The sequence below is a fragment of the Agelaius tricolor genome, unplaced genomic scaffold (genome assembly GCF_023055355.1).
Source record: "Agelaius tricolor isolate 1412-34295 unplaced genomic scaffold, bAgeTri1.0.p SCAF_20, whole genome shotgun sequence".
Classification (NCBI taxonomy): domain Eukaryota; kingdom Metazoa; phylum Chordata; class Aves; order Passeriformes; family Icteridae; genus Agelaius; species Agelaius tricolor.
This window is the reverse complement of record NW_027269280.1, coordinates 4,031,373-4,049,298: the sequence shown is the minus strand read 5'-3', so window position 1 is coordinate 4,049,298 and position 17,926 is coordinate 4,031,373. Positions and strand designations below refer to the sequence as shown.

At 50.0% G+C, this 17,926-nt stretch overlaps 1 protein-coding gene across 2 annotated transcripts in view; it reads left to right on the top strand.

Moving 5' to 3' along the window:
* CORO1C (coronin 1C) overlaps window positions 1-17,926 on the top strand; it is a 47,938-nt gene that overhangs the window by 7,125 nt on the left and 22,887 nt on the right. The window contains exon 1 of one of the 2 annotated variants that reach the window (XM_071445197.1): window positions 1,238-1,385. The exons of the other annotated variant lie outside the window; for it this stretch is intronic. The gene's annotated coding sequence lies outside the window, so the exon portion shown is untranslated. Of the gene's footprint in view, window positions 1-1,237; window positions 1,386-17,926 lie in introns of those variants that run through there. 2 annotated transcript variants of the gene reach the window in all.

Genomic DNA, 17,926 nt, shown 5'->3' with positions numbered 1-17,926 from the left:
ATGGTCCTGTCGCTGCTCCATGGGGGAAGAGCAGGGCTCTCAGCTCAGCTCATCACCACACATATTCCTCCAAATTCTGAAGGGTTAGAAGAGAAATTAGCGGGGTGATGCTCCCCTGAAACATCACCTCCCCCCTTAAGCATCAAACCACATGCAAATGAACGTGCAAACGTCGGCCCAAGCGGATGAGGAAGCTCGAGGAGTTTTGGTTTTGGCCATGTATGGTAACACTGAGGGCTGTGGGCTCTGCTCGGGTGTTGCTCACCCGCCCCTCGGGCTCCCTGAGGCCGCGATGGCCCCGAGTGTGGCGGCGTCACCTGTGTGCAGCCAGGTGTGTGTGCAAAGTGCTCGTCTGACCTGTCACAACAGATACAAACCTTACACCTTGAAGAGCAGCATCCCCAAATTGCCACAGTGCAATGGGGAGAACCTCTGGTCTCAAAGCTCTGCCATGGGTGTCTCATTGGAGTGTGGTTCTTAGCTGGGATCAAGCTCTGCAGTCTTTAGCAGGGGTTTTTGTCACTGTCCTGTTTTTAACCACAGCCACTGTGATTTGGTGTGACAGCGTGAGGTGACGTGGTTGTTTTCTTGTGGAGCTCCTGGTTCTCCTCAGCATTGCCTCTGAGGACAGCAGGCTCATCTCACCCCTCAGGGCAGACACGGCCGATCCCTCAGGAAGGACACGATCCGTCCCTCAGGGAGAACAAGACTGGTCCCTCAGGGAGGACATGACCAAACCCACAGGGATGTCATGACCGTTCCCTCAGGGAGGACACAACCGTTCCCTCAGGGAGGACATGACCGTTCCCTCAGGGAGGACACAACCGGTCTCTCAGGGAGGACACAGTCGGTCCCTTAGGGATGAGGCGATCCGTGCCTCAGGGATGACATGATCGATCCCTCAGGGCAGACACGGCCAATCCCTCAGGCATGAGATGATTGATCCCCAGGGATGACATGACGGGGTCCCTCGGAGCGGACAGGACTGGTTCACAGGGAGGGCATGGCCGGTCCCCAGGGCAGACACTATCGACCCCTCAGGTCCCTCATGACCTCCCGCCCCCACTCGCCGCTGAGGGGCGGCGGGGCGGGGCCCGAGAGCGCGCGACCGCGCGTGGTGGCGAGAGCCGCACGGCCATTGGCTGACCGAGCCGTCACTCACACCTTCGACCCGCCCCCACAGCGCGCGGCTGGAGCGGGCGGGGCCAGACTGAAGGGGCGTGGTCGTTTGTGGGCGTGGTCACTGAAGGGGCGGGACCCGCGGCCGCTCTGCCCCGCCCCGCCCCGCGGCGCTCAGTCGGGCGGCGGCGGCGGGCGGAGGAGGAGGCGGAGGCGGCGGCTCCGCCGGGCTGAGGAGCGGACGCGGGAGGCGGCTCGGGATCGCGGTGCGGCTCGGGGGCGGTGAGGGCGAGCGGGGAGAACTGAGCAGCACCGGCCAGCGGCGCTGCGGCAGGGCGGGCGGCGCGGTGCCCGTGGGAGGGAGCCGGGCAGGGCGGGGGTCTGGCCGGGCGGGCCCTTCCCGCGCGGGGCCGCCGAGCCCTCCGTGAGGCGGCGGCCGCTGTCAGCGCGGGGCCCGCGGCGGCAGCGCCTTCCCCGCACCGCCTCGGCCCCGGCCGCTCCCCGCTCCCTCCTTATTAGGCAGCGGCGCGGGGTCGCCGCCGCATCCGCATCCGGCCGGGGCCGCCGGGCAGGGCAAGCCCGGGGCGGGGCGGCGGCGCCGGGCGCTCCCGCCGCGCACCTGATGCCGCGGCGAGGACAGCGCTGGGGGGCTTTTGTTCGGCACGTTTTCCCTTTTTTTTTTTTTTTCCCCTTCCTTCTTTTCCGCCCGGCAATGCCGCAGCCGCTCGGTGCCACCGGCGTGTGCCGCCCCCGGAGCGCCCGTCCCCGCCGTGCTCCATGGCAGAGGACAAAAGATGAGCGCCCTGATGGGGATTTAGTTTGGGGTTATTTTTCGGAGGCTCCTGTAGAACAGGTCCTTGTCACGCTGTTATTAGGGGCTCTTTGGAGGCTGTGCAGATGTGTGGACTCCTCCTGGGCTGTGTGACATGTCATTGAATCACCAGGGCATCCCAGAATGGTTTGGGTTGGAAAGGACCCTAAGGACCATCTCATCCTATCCCTTTCCTGTGGGCAGATGTCCCTGGGCTTTGTTTTCCTATGCAGGAAGCCACGTTGTTTAACAGGGATATGCCAAAGGTTGGAATTTAAATGCTGGTCCATACCTGTGCTTTATCAAATTCCCATTGATTCCGTTAACAGCACGAGGGAAGATCTCAGACACATGGGCAGGTGTCTGACACCACCACACAGAGAGAGGTTCAGCTGTAGGACATTGTGATGCCTTAACTGACTGATTGCACAGGAGACAGGTCTGAAAAAAGCAGAAAATAAAAAAAAGGCAGCGAAAGGTGCCAGGAAACAAAAGTGAACCCGATGGAAGCAGTTTTATTGTTGAAGATAAGTGAGATGCGTTAGGGTTGGGGTTTTTTTAGCAGCTGGAGTTGGTCTGAGCACGTCTGTTCGTGCAGATGTGCGTGGGGATTCCTGGAGCAAGACCAAGGACGGTGGCAAAATCAGAGGGGGATGTTCTGAGCACACCAGGCTGCAGTTGATTTTTCAGTCCGCTGCTGAATTTCCCGATTTCGTTTTAATTTTAGGCCAGGCTGTTCCTAAATTACCTGGTGCCATCCTCTCCCTCTGTGTGTGCCTCGGTGGCAGGCACGAGGGAAGCTCTGGAGTGTGGGAAAATGGTGTGAACTGGCACAGCACGTCCTGGGAGCAGCGTGTTTGGATGTGGGGAAAGCAGCGGGTGTCGTGTGCGGGAGGCAGGAGAGGGTTTATTCCATTTTCATTTGAATAACCAGCATTGAATCATCTTTTCTGCTCGAGGAGGAGAGGGAAAAATCCAGATGGCTGTGTGCTTGCAGGAAGGTTTTATTGCAGCTAATAGTGGTGTTTGCTAAGGACTGTGTACACAAAGGTAGAAGATCAAATACTTTTGTGGCAATGCGTGTTTATTTTGGGTCTATGTGTTTTTCTGTGTTTTCAGTAGCCCCAGTAAGACCTGACATACGTGGGGACACGTCAGGCAGCATTTGCTTGGTGTTTGTTTCAGTGCAGGACTTGATAATAGTAATTTTTCAATGGTCACTTGTAGCCTTTTATCCAGATTGCTTTAATCAGCATTTGTGCTCTCTGTTGGCATTGCTCTGTCTTCTCCTGAGCTGTCTTTTCAAACATCATTGGATTTTTTCAAGTGAAATCTTCATGCTTATTGCATCTGTCACTTCTGGGACTCACTCCAAGCGAAAGGCAGGGATTCAGTTTAATGGCAATGAGGAGGAATGTGCAGAAGGGGGAAATATCAGCTTTTCTCTGGGTGATGCAGCACAGGGTGCCGAGCTCTGCCCTCGGTGGCACTGTGCTGGCCACGTCCAACATTTGACTTAAATGGCTCATTAAGCCAAAATGTTGTGTTGTGATGGGGAGGGAATTTCTGCTCCTGGTTTTCATTTGGTAATCAATTCCCAGGAATATCCCTGGGATGCCAGCTTCCTATTCTGAAGACACGAGCAAAACACTTCCTGGCCTGAGTCTGCAGCTCGGTGAGGTCATCAGTGCACCACTCCCAGGGCCAGGAATGTCCTCTTGGGCAAGCTCACAGGCACATTTTCACTTGACTTTTAAAGTCTGGGTTTGTTTGTTTTGATTTTGTTTTACTGAGGTTTTTTGTGATAATCTCAGCCCTTCTCCGAGGATGTGTTGGAACAGAAACTCACTGAGGATTTGCAGTGCCCCAGTTTAAGCCTTTGCAGGGCATAGGAACAAGAATTAAATGTCTGTGTTCTCCTCTAGCTTGCTCCCTGTAGTCTCCCCCACTCAGTATTTTTGGGCTGGCATATTCTGGTGGGTAACTGTGAAATTGGTATGATTAGAAACTGCTTAGAGCTTCATTTTGGGCAGCTCCTGGAGCCATGTGTGAAGAGTCAGGCTGCTGGTGGCTCGTGGCTGACGAGATGGGAACTGCTGAGTTTTTCTCACATTCTGCACAGTTGCTGGTGGTCATGAACACCAAGTTAAAATGAAGCAGAAAAAGGTTTTGGGCTTAGCTGAGTGACTCAGGAAAGCAGCAGTGAAAGTTCATTTTTCTGGATGTGTTGGCCCCACCAGTATGGTTGGGAATTGTTTACTGGGCCCTTTCTTTTTATCTGTTAATGGGATTGCTTTGTTCTGCTTTTCCTCCTGTGAGTAACTGTGCAAGAAAAAAAAAAAAAAAGATTATTTGTTTCTTTTTGAGGTTATAATTGTTCAGTACATGACTTTTTGTGGCTTTTCTCATCTCAAACCACACATAGGCATGTGAAATACCAGCGTGACACAGAACTGCTCAGCTGCTCCCAGGTTCCTCTGGCAGCTTTGCAGGGCCTGTCCTTGGAGGAACAAATTGTCTGGAGAGGATCCTAATGGAATATACCAGCCATTAGTTGTGTTCATGGGGTTGTGTAGGGAATATAAATCCAATCAGGATTAATGGCTGGAGATAATGATGTAGCTGGGAAGTAGAAGGTGGCTGTTGGTGTGGCAAGTGGATAATTTAACTTTATTCCCCTCCCATGAAATTCCTGATGCCAGTAAGACAGGAGGAATCCCTTGGAGCAAACACCTTCCTAAGGAGTCACAAAGTGCTCCTCAAATGGAAGAGGATTTTGTGATGGAACATCCTGAAAACTTCAAAATCCTGCTCTGTAGGTCAGGAAATTGGCAGAGAAATATTGAAAATAGCAACTGCTGCTCCCTCCAGAGGGGAAAACCTGTGGGTTTTGAAGGTCTCTGATGTGCCCATGGTGGATAGAAGAGATCTCCTTGGTCTGAAAGTGACAAAATGTGGCCTTTTGGACAATTTATCCTCTGTGCTGATCGTTTGGAGAGAGAATCAAGGCAGAATCACTGCCCTAGGGAAAGGACAATTTCTTCAGCATGACCACTCTGCTTCTTCAGCACCCCTGGCTTTGTTGGTGATAACAATAAGTGATCTCTAATCTGCTTTTTGCTGAGCCTGTGGTGATGTTTGAGGTCTGGCTCTTGGTGGGAGAAGTTGCAGTGACTCTGACGTTGAGCCGGGCCTCTCAGCCCAGCATAATTAGGTTTGTCTTGTTTTCCTTTTTTAATAATTGAATTTGAAAGAGCAATGGAAATAAACCAGTGGTGGGATCTGACTTAAAGTGATTAAAGCTCAGCCTGATGCTGAGATGAGCTCACAGCTCTCCTTGGGGTGTTGCTGAGCTGTGCTTGAGGCCAAATGTTCCCCTTAGGAAGGACCAGGCTTTCCCTGTGGTTTTCCAGATTTTGGCTGCCATCTATGTAGGAACAAGCACATAGGTAATAATTCTTCTGAGCTGAACATTAAGGCACATTTCTGCATTTTTAGCAGATATGCCTGAGCAGGATTTCCTAAAACTCCATGGGAATGTTGTGCCTGAAACCATTCCTTGTTTGCATCCCTGTATGAACCTGGGCAGTGCATTGCACCTGCAATTGCTGGTTTAAGTAATCCCTGAAAAATGGAGTTCAGTTCTGAGTATTTGGAAATATGGGAACTTCCCCTCCCTCCCCCCTGGTTCTGCATATAGTTGCCATGGAGACCGTGTTCCGGAGCCCTTGAAAATCCATTGTTTCTCCCAAATAAACATAAAATCTGCAGTATTAAAGCAGCACATTTTGCATCATCCTATTCCTAAGCATTCCTTCATCTGGAACTGTTGTGACAGAACAAGGAGCAATGGACTCCAACTGAAAAAGAGGAAATTTGACTTCAATTTAAGGAAGACATTCTTGCCTGTGAGGGTGGCAAGGCCCTGTCACGGGGTGCCCAGACCAGCCCCATCCCTGGAAGTCTCCAGGGCCAGGTTGGATGGGGTTTGGAACAACCTAGGAGCATGGAAGGTGCCCTTGCATGGCAGCAGCTGGAATGGGTTGGGCTTTAAGGTCCCTGTTAACCCAAACCAGTCTGTAAACCTGATGGGGACTTGACATTTTACAGCGTGCCAGAGCTGGATGCTGGACAAACTGATAATGGGTGTAATTAGCAGCTCCAGGGATTAGCAGGCAGTAACAAATTCAATCCCTGGGAAGCAGCGTGTCCCTTGGGAACTGGGCAAACTGGCCATGCTGGGCAGACCATGGCTTGATAGGGAAGATTGTCATCAGGCACCTGCTCAGGCCTGGAATTACCTCCTGGAGTCACTTTTTTTCCTCCCCTTTTCACTTGAAATACTTAAAAATCCCTCATGCTTTGTTGCTTCCTGCTGGAATCTGGATCCCCCAGCTGACTCAGGGTGTCTGCTTGGCATTTCCTTGGCATTTTTCATCATACCTGTGTGAAACAGATTGCTGTTCTTCCTTCCAAGCTGGGAATGGGAAGTGACACGTTTTACTCAGGGTCTGGCAGGTCCTAGGCTGGGAATACTTTTAGCATGTACTACTTGTAGCACGTACTACTAAGTGGAGTTGTTGTTTTACACACGCTTCAGGTATTTGCCCCAGCACCCATAGTGGGATGGGTACGTGTGGAAAAATGACCATTGTTACACTTTAAATTTCTTAATTCCCTTCTGCAGTACTTATATAATGATGCCATATCATGGAGGCTGGAGGCCCCAAAGCTGTCTCATTCACAACAGGAGGTGTATTGCATTTTTTTTTAAAGTTTTCAGTGATACTTTTTAAAGTTATTTGAATTTTTGGATCTGCTGAGATCAATTTGCAAGGCAGGAGAGAATCCTGAGCCAACTTAGGCAAACACAAGTTGCCAGACATTCCTCTGCAATATATTCTGCTTTAGCACAGCCTGAAGGGTGGGCATAAAAACTCTTCTAGCTCAGTGTTGCTGTGCTTCCAGCATCTTTTTCCTGGCCACTGCCAGGAAAATTGCTCCTTTCTGGAACTCTTTGTTCTGTGTGGTGTTTTAAGGTGCTGCTGTTTAAGGTGGGTGCCCCTGGTTAGGGTCAGGCTACCCTGGGGTTATCTCTCTGTTTTTTCCCTTGGCTCCCTGATGTTTCTTTGGGGGTAAAGGTTATCTTTTTGTTCTTTGTATCCCTGCTTTGCCACATCCATCTTCTGCTCTACTCAAAATATTCTTAAGTGCTCTGCAAGCTCCCATAAAAACCAGCTGGGCTTATCTGGGTGTAATTGTGTTGTTTTGGCTGGGCTCCTCTGGAGCTGCTGGAAATGCCACAGGGATTCCCAAAGGACTGGAAGTGTGGGCTGCACGTGCAGCAACGTGACTGTCAAACCAACAGGTAAGTAAAGCTTAAAGGTCATCAAGGCACAGGCTGTAATTCTTCTCTGGAAACCAGTTCTCCAGCTGAGAGCAGCCAGCTGAAGGTCCAAGAATTCCCCAAGGAATCAGCCTTTGCCCAGTGCTGGGGTGGGTGTGATTCTCCTGTCAGGGAAGCTCAGAGGTGGATGTGGGGCCACAGAGGTGTCAAGGACATGGGTAGGAATCTGAAATCTGAAATCTTGACGGCCTAGAATGTTTATTAAAGCTCCTTAATAGACTAAATCCACCTCTCTAAGTTAATTTTTGGTTTCTTGTCTGCCCAGAAAAGTGAGAAAGGTGCTTTGTGTCACCCTCATAGGGTTGTGCCCCCTCATTGTCATCCCATGACAGGTCAGTGAGAAAGAACATCTGTAGGACAGAGGAAATGTGTTTGAACTTGGAAGCCTCTGCTAAAGCAGATGTTTGGGGGGGCTGTAATTGGCACCATGAGACAGGGATTTAAAATCAAGTGAGCAGATTGAACTATCTGGATTTGAGTTTCAACCTCCTCCAGCCCCGTCCTCCCTCCCCCAGCCCTGATTTCAAATTGCACGTTACGGAAACAGGACGGAATGACAATGGTGCTCTTGGAATTATAGGCTGCTTGGCCAGAAGAGCTGGCAGGGCAGCAAATGGAAATGTGGAGAAGCACACGCCAGTTCCAACTGGGAGCACTGAGATTCATTTTGCAGCTTGTTTGTACTGCATTAAAATCTGAGATGTTGGCATTGTCCAGCCCAAACCTCCCACGTCCTGGGGTGAGGATGTTGTCTTGTCTTTGACAATTCACTGTTGTTTGGGTTATTTTGAGAACATTAAAAGCAGCTCAGTGTGGGGCCTCACCTGTTGGGTGGGTGTTGTTGAGAAGTGTTACTCAGGATGTGCCAGCCAAGCTCCCTGTCACTTTTTGGAGCAGAGTGTGTCCCCTGGAGATTCCAGTGTGATGGACCACGCTGCTCTGTGCTGTACCTCCAGTCTTCCTGAGATGTTCTCCAGGACTCCAGCCCATCCTGTCTGCTGTTTCAGCAGGAGATGTGGTGTTATCCATTGCACTTGGTCATCCTGCTGCTCCCAGCTCACATTGCCCAAGGCAGCTCTGGCTTCTCCCAGCAGGGCTGGAGCTGAGCTCGGTCCAGCAGAGCTCGGAGCCGCTGTGGTCAGGCCAGGTCATGTGGAGAACGCTGCTCCTCTCTTGGTCAGTCTGACTCACTCTTGGCCAGGCTCTTTGGGAGCCTTGGTTGTGCTGATCTGTTGTTTCTGCCTTATTCTGGAGTTGGGAGGAATTTTGTTAATTTGGTGTTTGGAGCAGCGGGTTCTGCAGGTCCTGGTTCCCTGATGGTGCAGTGCTCTAGGAGAACTGGGAACCTGCAACCTTTTATCTGTGAGACTGTCTATCTCTTAAAACACCTTTAATGTTTAGAATTTTTTCCTATGGATGCCAAGGGATGTTACAATTGAGGAATAAAAACAGCTTATCTATTCCTTTGGGGATTGGGCTGGAGGCCCTCTGCCATGGAGCCAGGCTGGGAGAGCTGGGGTTGTTCATCTGGACAAGAAAAGGCTCCAGGGAGACCTTAGAGCCCCTTCCAGTGCCTAAAGGGGTTCCAGGAGAGCTGGAGAGGGACTTTGGACAAGGGACAACATCTTTTCTGTTAGAAAAAGGTGCTTGCTTGGTTGATTGGGAATGCTGGGATCTGGTGCTGATTTGGTGAGAATTTCATGAAGCTGCGCTGGGGAACAGCTCTTTTTCTGTTCATAACCACCAACCTTAGCCCAAAAGAAAGAAAAGCCTCCAACGTATCTCAGGAATATGGTCTGGAAAACGTTGGCATGTAACCTTTGAGTGAGAGAGGAATCCAGCGGGCTGGGGCAGCAGCTCTGACCAGATTGCTACTTCCCTGTTAGCTCTGATAACAGAACTAGGTCAGTGCTGGGGAGAAGCATTTTATCACTGGATTCCCTTTGCTGGAATCCTGGGAGAGCCTTGCACTCCTGCTTGTGTTTCCCTTGGGATCACAGCGTGGTCTGGAGCCCTGTTCTTCCCTGCTCCCCATGGGTGTCAGGAGCATCCCTGGGGCTGCTCCGTGTCTCTGGCTGCAGCTCCCAGAGCTGTTGTTCAGGATATTGCTCTGTCTCTTGGCAGTGGATGAGATACAAGAAGCTTCTCTGGTGTTTATTCCAGTGGAAAAGAAAAGGCAGGATTTTTGCAGGGGATGATGCGAAAGGCCACGACCTTCTGCGGTCGGCTGCTGGAACGGCGGTGTCGGAGGTGGGAGTGTGTGGGAGGCTTCCCTTTCCTTGTCCAGCAAAAAGCTTCTGTGGTGTCCAACCACTGTGCAACTGTCTCTGCTGGCAGCACGAGTGGAAGCTGAAATGCAGAGATCACAGAATCCCAGAATGGTTTGGGTTGGAAGGGACCTTAAAGCTCATTCTCCTTCCTCCCCTGCCATGGGCAGGGACACCTTCCATGAATGCACCGAGGCACCTGGAATGTTCAATCCCTGCTCTCTTTGCCCTGTACTTTGTATGCTACTTGCCTTGATGAGGTTTTGTCCTTAGTTTTAATCCTTTCTTTTTAGCTCCACTTTGCTCTCCTCTTTTCATTTGAACTCCCTTTTTTGTCCAGCCTGTGGTAACATCCCCCACCACCTCTGTGGTGCCAGCTGCCAGAGGATGCTCTAAAAGATATAAACCCAAAAGAAGAGGTTGTTTGGAGTGCAGCAGAACTCCCCTTCCTGCTGGTGTCTCCCTTTGCTGGTTCCCCATCACTCTATGGCTCCTGCTGAATTATTTTGTGTAATGATTTTTGTGTGCATTCATTGCTCTGCCTTTCTGGTAGATGACACAGATTAAATGAAGCCAGACAACGCTCTCAGTTCAGGGTAATGACTTTAACTGCAGCGTCCTTTTGTCACTGCAAATTATGGTCAATGATGTAATGCTGGATGTGGAGATACAGTGACAGTGTGTGGGAGTGGTAAGATCATCCCAGAAGGGTTTGGCTTACAAGGGAGCTTCAAGCTCATCTCATTCCACCCCCCTGCCACAGGCAGGGACACCTTCCACAAGCAGGTGATTCCCCAAGAAGATGAATTCTATATCCCTGGAAATCTTCAAGTGAAAATAGCCCCGGGGGGGAGATGTGAGATGAGCACACACAGGTAAACCCTCAGGAAATAACGAGGCCTTGGTGATCCTGGGAGATTTGAGCTCTACAGGCACTTCTGACTCAAGAGTTCTTCATATTCTGAAGGTTTTCATACGATCATTTCAGGTTACAGCTCTGAAATCCAGAGTTGTATCAAGTGTTTCACAGGTTGCAGCCAACACCTTGCGCTTCGTCCAGAACAGAAATTTCAGAGTATCCAAAGTTTGGGTTGTGTTACATTTTTGAATGTGCTGGGCTTCCCAGTTGAGATATAATCAAATTCCCTGGTAGTTTGTGGTTTAGGTTCCCATCCCAAAATAGAATCTTGCCAGTGGTAGAACAGCTGGAAATTTCAGTATTAAGTTCATATTCCAGCTTTTTGTCTTTAAAATGAAGTGAAATCAGATGGCAGGGTCTTGCTCAACCTAGGCTCAAATAACCAAAGGCTGAAAATAATCTGCACACAAATATGATGTGTTTTGGAATTGTGACCATCTGTAGTAGTGTTCACCTTTGTTTTAAATAACTCTGAACAGCTGAAAACAACAGTTCTGTCAGCAATGGACTGGATATGGATTGATTGGAAAAGGGATACACAGAGGGAACAGAATTGTGTTTAAGAACACAGAAACTGCATCAAGGCATTTGCTCTGTTCCCTTTTTCTGCTGAGCTTTCATGTGAAGTCGTGGGGTGAGCTGAACTTTTTGTGGCCATGTGACATTGCTTCCCCCCACTTCCTTCTTTGCCCAAGTCTTGCAAGACTTCGAGTCACGAGACTGAGTTCTTGGGTTCCATGGATTCTTGTAGAGGGAGATGAAGTTTTCCAAGAGCATGGGGTGACAGGACAACTGGGAATGGGTTCAAACTGAACCAAAGGAAGGTTCAGAGGAGATATTAGGAGAAATTGTTCCCTGTGAGGGTGGTGAGGCCCAAGCTGTCCAGAGAAGCTGTGGCTGCTCCATCCCTGGAAATGTCCAATGCCAGGTTGGACAGGGCTTGTGGAACCTGGCACTGGACATTTCCAGGGATGGTGGAAGGTGTCCCTGCCCATGCTAGGGGGTGGAACTGGGTGAGCTTTAGTGCCCCTTCCAACCCAAACCTTTCTGGGATTTTATTACATGGATTCCTCCTCCAGCCTTGCTGGTGACAGTGGTGGTAGGATTTCCCTGGAATAGGTGGGCAGCTGGACTGAGCCCAGGGCACCGTGTGTCCCTGTGGCTGGGCATGGCCCTGGGTCACTGAGAACCCCAGAGCTTGCACAACCAAGGCTCTGGAGTGAAAAAAATGCCAGAAGGGAGGGATTAGGAAATAACCTGGAGGTCTCTGTGCCTGTTCTCAGTGGGTGCAGCTCTTGGCTCAGTCCCTGCTTCCTTGGGCCCACAGTGGTGGAGCCATCCTTGCTGTGAGGAGCACGAGGGGATGGAGGTGTTTCCATGGCCTCAAACCCCCTGAATGCCTCTGCCCTCCCTTCCAGTGTGGCTCTGTACTTCATCTTCCATAGGATGTTCAAAGTACTCCGAGGAAGGAATTAGCAGATTCCTTGTGGGCTTCTCTCTGGTGCTTATCTCCATGATGGCCAACTGCTCTGCAGGTGTGGCTCAGCCCTGCTCCCAGAGGGTGTTCTCTCCATGCTAGGGGCAGCTTGGAACATCCATGGCCTGGTTTGGGGTTAGGATTATAACACACTTCCTAGGTTTTTTTGTAAAATCAGCTCTGAGCACAGACCTGGTTTGCTGGTGAGGTTTTGCTGATGAGGCCACTGAGGCCTCACAGTTGGTATTTGGGAATCCTCTGGGCTGTCCCATGTTGCAGTTTCACCAGTGGGGCCATGCCCTGTCGCTGCTGACCCCAGCACCCCATCCATCCCATAACATCATTCATAACTGCTGCTGGTGCACTGCCTATAAAACCATGGAATTATTGGAAAAGACCTTTAAGATCATCAAGGTCAACCACTGACCTCTTAATTTTTTTAATTTTCCTAATCTGCTTCTCATTTTTTAACAACTAAGACTGGACCTTTATTCCAAAGTTCCTCAGCAAGGCTCAGACTGGGAGTTTGGGGATTCACCATCAACAGCTGCAACTTGACTTTTTCCACTTAAGGAAGAGCCTTTCTAGTCCCAAATACCAACCTTTTATAAATGCTGCTCTCCCTATCCACTGGATTTGTATCTCCTCACCCCCCTTAACAGTAGCCTCTGGCGTTCTGACTTCAACTGGCCTTTTATTCCAATGCCTCCCCATCCAGAAGGGATCACAATCACATGGGCTGAGCAGGATTTTGCCATTAGTGGGGGGTTTTCCTGTAAGTGTTCCCTAGCAGGATGCATTTCCTCTTGCATAAGCAGGCTGCAAACCCTCCGAAGCCACAGAAATCCATCTGTTGGATTCTTGAGACAGATAAATCCTTTATAAACAGGAAAATGGGCAAACTCATGGTAGCTGTTGTGACACATCGTGATGGGAGATCAGAAAGGAGTGGGATGAAAAGTGTCCCTGTGTGAGCATGGCCAGCAGCATCCAGGCTCCTTTCAAAAGCTGCCACAAGGGCTGGGCTCTTCAGAGGGCACACACTTGGCAGATGAACCCCAAGTTTTGGTAAAATTCAGCTGGAATTCACTCAGGGAGGGAATGAATAAGAGGTTTGCTCTGTCCCCACCAAGATGCCGTGTGTGGCCGAGCGGGATCCAGGAGCTCAGCAGCTGTAGATCTGTCAGCACATCTATTGTGGAGGCCTTTGCAGGGTGTCCAAAGCTTCTGTTTTAATTTTGCTGAGGGTTGTAACTCTGGCAAAATTTAAAGGCCTTTCAGCTCCCAGTCAGGAGGTTTTAAATCCTCTAATTTTGCACTTTACCCCCCAAAAATATATTCTGTCTAGCAAGTGGGTAGGGAGTTCCTTAGCCAAGGTTTAACAGCATAGATAATGATCTAATTAACTCCTTTTTTTAATGCTCATGTTCCAAGTCCACTTCCTAAGAGAAAATCCCCAGCACAGCCCCGTTAGCCATGGATACATTTCCTTACCCATTTGGGTATTTCCAAAGTCACTTCCCAAGGGTTCCCTGAACCACCCAGGTCATCCTTCTGCAAGTGTGATAGAGGCTGAATCAGCCTTTCCTTAGGGTGAATCATCTCAGGTGTTGGTGTCTCACTTGATAATCCTAAAAGTGGCACAAAAAAGACACGGACCTGTTAGAGCAGGTCCAGAGGAGGTCACAGAGGTGCTCTGAGGGCTGGAGCCCCTGTGCTCTGGAGCCAGGCTGGGGGTGTTCACCTGGAGAAGAGAAGGCTCCAGGGACACCTCAGAGCCCCTTCCAGTGCCTAAAGGGGCTCCAGGAGAGCTGGAGAGGGACTTGGGATAAAGGATGGAGTGACAGGACAAGGGGGAATGGCTTTAAAACAAGAGAGGGTAGATTTAGATGGGATACTGGGAAGAAATTCCTGACCATGAAGGTGCTGAGGCCCTGGCTCAGGTTTCCTGGAGAAGCTGTGATCCCCCTGGACCCCTGGCAGTGCCCAAGGCCAGGCTGGGATGTGTCCCTGCCCATGGCAGGGGTGGAATGGGGTGACCTTTCAGGTTCCTTCCAAACCATCCCATGAATTGGCCAAGCCTGGAGCTCCTGCCCGTGACTCTGCTGAGAGAATTTGCGGGAACCAAACTGAGCTGTGGATTTTCTTGGAGATGGATGAGGAGGAAGAGGAGAAGGGAGGGCATCCTCTGCACGGCAGGATTGAGAAGCAAAAAGGAAACAGAACACTCTTCCCATTTCGGGACAGCCTGTGGCAGGGCTAGGACTTTTTTGGGGTGGTCATCTCCCCTTCCCCCTGTTGGGTTTTTCACCTGCTCTCCCTGGTGAGCTGAAAGAGCCACAGTCGCTGCTCCTTCCTACCACAAGCAGCACATTCCCCCCTCCTTCTCCTTGGAGAGCTGCCAGATCAAAATGGCTCTGATCCAACGCCAAGAATCGCTCCCTTTGCTATGGAAATGAGCACTTGGAGGCTGCTCACCATGTGTTGATCAGAGAGTTCCTGCTAAGGATGACGAGCTGTAGGTGGGGAAGAGGGCAGGGAAGGTGTGTTCCAACAGATCCCTTTGGAACAAATAAGGATATTTTTGGAGGCATCTGAACTCTCTGCATTTTTAAAAGGTAATTTATAGAAAATCAAATGATTACCCTTTGCATCAGAGGGTGAAAAATGAGGGAAATCAAATACTAGGATTTCACCATGGGGTAAAGAGTTTCTCTTCTTTGGAAGAAGGAAGGGAAATTGGAAGAGGTGACAGATCTCCAGCATCTGATATTTGAAATTTAATATTTTTTCCTGCTGTTCTGGTATTGATCAAGTGAAGAAGTGATACAATTATCCAAGTGATACAAATAATCCTTTGTAACCATCACACCTGAACTGCCAGCACTGGAGCAGGCCCATTCCCAGCCCCCTGGCTCTGTGGGATGTGATTCCAGGCAATTTGCTGTGCTGGCTCAGCACGACAAGTTCAAACCTTCACTTTACCTTCTTCCCAGCAATCTGATTTTAATCTGGATTCACAGCAGGGTGGGAATGCTTCCAGGGGGTGAACACTCCTGGAAATCCACCCTGCACAGAGCAGGAGCCTTTTCCCTGCTCCTGGATGAGTTGTGCAGGCAGATGAGGAGAAGGGTTTGCTGCAAGGGGTGGCAAAGGGCTGAGGGGTCACACTGGGCTTGGGAGAACATTCCCAATGTCCTGGGGGTGGCCTGGGGTCACCTGCAATGCTGGGGAGATGGGGGAGATGCTGCTCTTGCATGGTGCTCACTGCCAGACCTGGCCATGGCCTCAGAGGTTCTGCTGAGCCTTCCCAGCCCTGGGAGGAGCCCTGGGGATGGAATTGTATGAGAGGGCTCGGAATGAGTCGACACAAATCAGTAACTGGGTGTGGAACTGCATTTTTTATCATGTGTCTTATCTGAACCTTGAGACTTCAGCATTTCTAGTCATTTGGGCATCTTGGAGTTGAAATTCAACTTTTCTTTGTGCGTGATTTGGTGAGGCTGGGGTTGTGCTGGAAGTGTCCAAGGCCAGGCTGGACAGGAGTAGTGCAAGGTGTCCCTGCCCATGGCAGGGAGTGGAACTGGATGGGTTTTAAGGTCCCTTCCAACCCAAACCATTCCATGATTTTGTTTTGTGCTCTCACCTGCTGGCTGGGGCTGGAGAGCAGCTCCTGGTTCATGACTTCCTATCACACTCTGGTGTTCCTGGGTGTGCCCAGCGTGGAACAGGCCTTAGATTTGTGCTCTGAGGGAAACAGTTGGCAGAAAGTTCATTACACAATTCCAGTAACTGATGGAAATAGGGAGGGAGCCCAAGTTTAGCTGCAATAGGACAGAAATCATTAACAATTTCCATATAGCTCTTTTCTGTTGACACCTTAAACACCTCAGTTCTTCCCAAAATTTTATATTTAAAACCTATTTTTTTCCTTAAATATTCTTAATTCTCTTTAAAATATCAGCATGGAAGAGGTACTGTGGGGAACCCCTACCTGTTCTCCATGGCTGGGAATGACCATGGAGCCCATGGAGCATGAAGGTGTTCGGTGGCCTCCACCCCACACCTGGGCCAGGTGTTCCCAGCACACAACTGACCCCAAATCTGCCTTTACTGGGCACACTGGTGACTCCACTGGTGCCTCCCTGTCCCAGCAGCTGAGCCACCATGGAAGTGACCAGTGCCAGTTCCCAAACGGGCTCTGGTGCAAAACAAATCCCCTGCTCCTTCTCCCTTACCTCTGCAGAAGTGGAGAGTTTCACTGCAGAGCTGTCTGTTTGGTTAATTGGAACATTTGCCTCCTCTTCAAACACATTCCGTGGCATTTCCCGCCTCTGATGAGCGCTTCCCTGCAGTTATCCTGCTTTTTGTCGTGGTTAATTTTTTATTTCACCTCCCAGACTACAAAACAGCCATCAGCACTCACTCAGCTCTTCCCTTGGAAGCCTTTGCAGTCACAGACAGCCCTGGGAGCTTTCATCACGTTTGCAGCAGACAGCCTGGGAGCAGGGATTTGGGATAGAACCACATTCCCGGTCTCTCACTCTGGAACATTGCACTGGAGTGAGGACCTCCAGGGACTGGGCAGTTTTTCCCAGCCTCTCCATGTGCTTGGGGACCTTCTAGGAGGAGAGATAGGAGGTGGATTCTGCTTATTTTTATTTTTTTTTTCCCTTTTTTTTTTTTTTTTTTGCTATCCCTAGAGACTGGGGCAGAAATATTTTTCCCATATGTAAAAGCAAGATGCTCTATGGAGGCTCCTCTTCTGCTCCATCTTCTCTGAGGGAAAAAGTCTGGGATGATGGGAAAAGCCCTTCCCAGATATGAGGGCTCCATAGGTTGTATCCCTATTCCAAGAGTTGTGCCTGTGTCTTCTCCCAGGTGCTGGAATTTTCCACACCAATTCCCTTTCCCTCTATTCTAACTCCAGCATTCTTGAAAATAATTTTTCTCAAGAAATGCTACAGACACACCAAGTTAATTGGAGTCATTAACTTGTTTCCATTACTCCTTTCTGCCTAGGAAACAATTTTTTTTAGGGTGATTTTGGAGTTAGAAGAAAGAACTGGAAGCTAGGGAACATGTGGAACCACTTCACAGGAACACCGGATTTTGAGAGCTTGCATTTTTATTTACATCTTCTGGACCCTGTCTGACTTGAAAGTAAACAAGTTCAATCCAAGACTAGATTTATCCCTGAAAATATGTGGAGACTTGTCTAAAAACTGCTTTTGGGATTAGGAACTTCCTTTACTGCAGTCAGGGAACACATTTACAGTGGGGAAATTAACGCTTAACTGGCAAATTCTGTAAAAACCCCCTGGAAATACAGTTGGGTTGGGTTGGGTGCAAAACAACCTTAAATTTTAGTTAATAAAAGAAGGAAAAGGCAAAGCTGGCTGAGAATTTGGCAGGTCTTAAGGTGGAGGTGTCCAAGGCCAGGTTGGATGGGGCTTGGAACAACCTGGGATGGTGGAGAGTGTCCCTGCCCATGGCAGGGGGTGGAACGGGATAAATTTTAAGGTCTTTGGTGCCAAGAGGACAGTGCCAGACTCTTTCCAGCAGTGCCCAACAACAGGCTGAGGAGCAATGGCCATAAACTAAACCATGTGGAATTCCACCTCAACATGAGGAAGAACCTCTTCCCATGGAGGGTGGCTGAGCACTGGAACGGCCCAGGGAGGGTGTGGAGTCTCCCTGTCTGGAGAAATCCCAAACCCACCCGGATGCATTCCTGTGTCACCTGCTCTGGGTGACCCTGCTGTGGCAGGGGGGATCTCCAGAGATCCCTTCCCACCCCAACCATTCTGGGATTCTCCCAACCCAAACCATCCCACAAACAGCGAGCGAATCTCCGTTTCCGCATCGCCAAAAGCGCGGCCGCGGAGCTGCTGAGAACATCCAGCGCTGATCCCTGTCCAGGAAA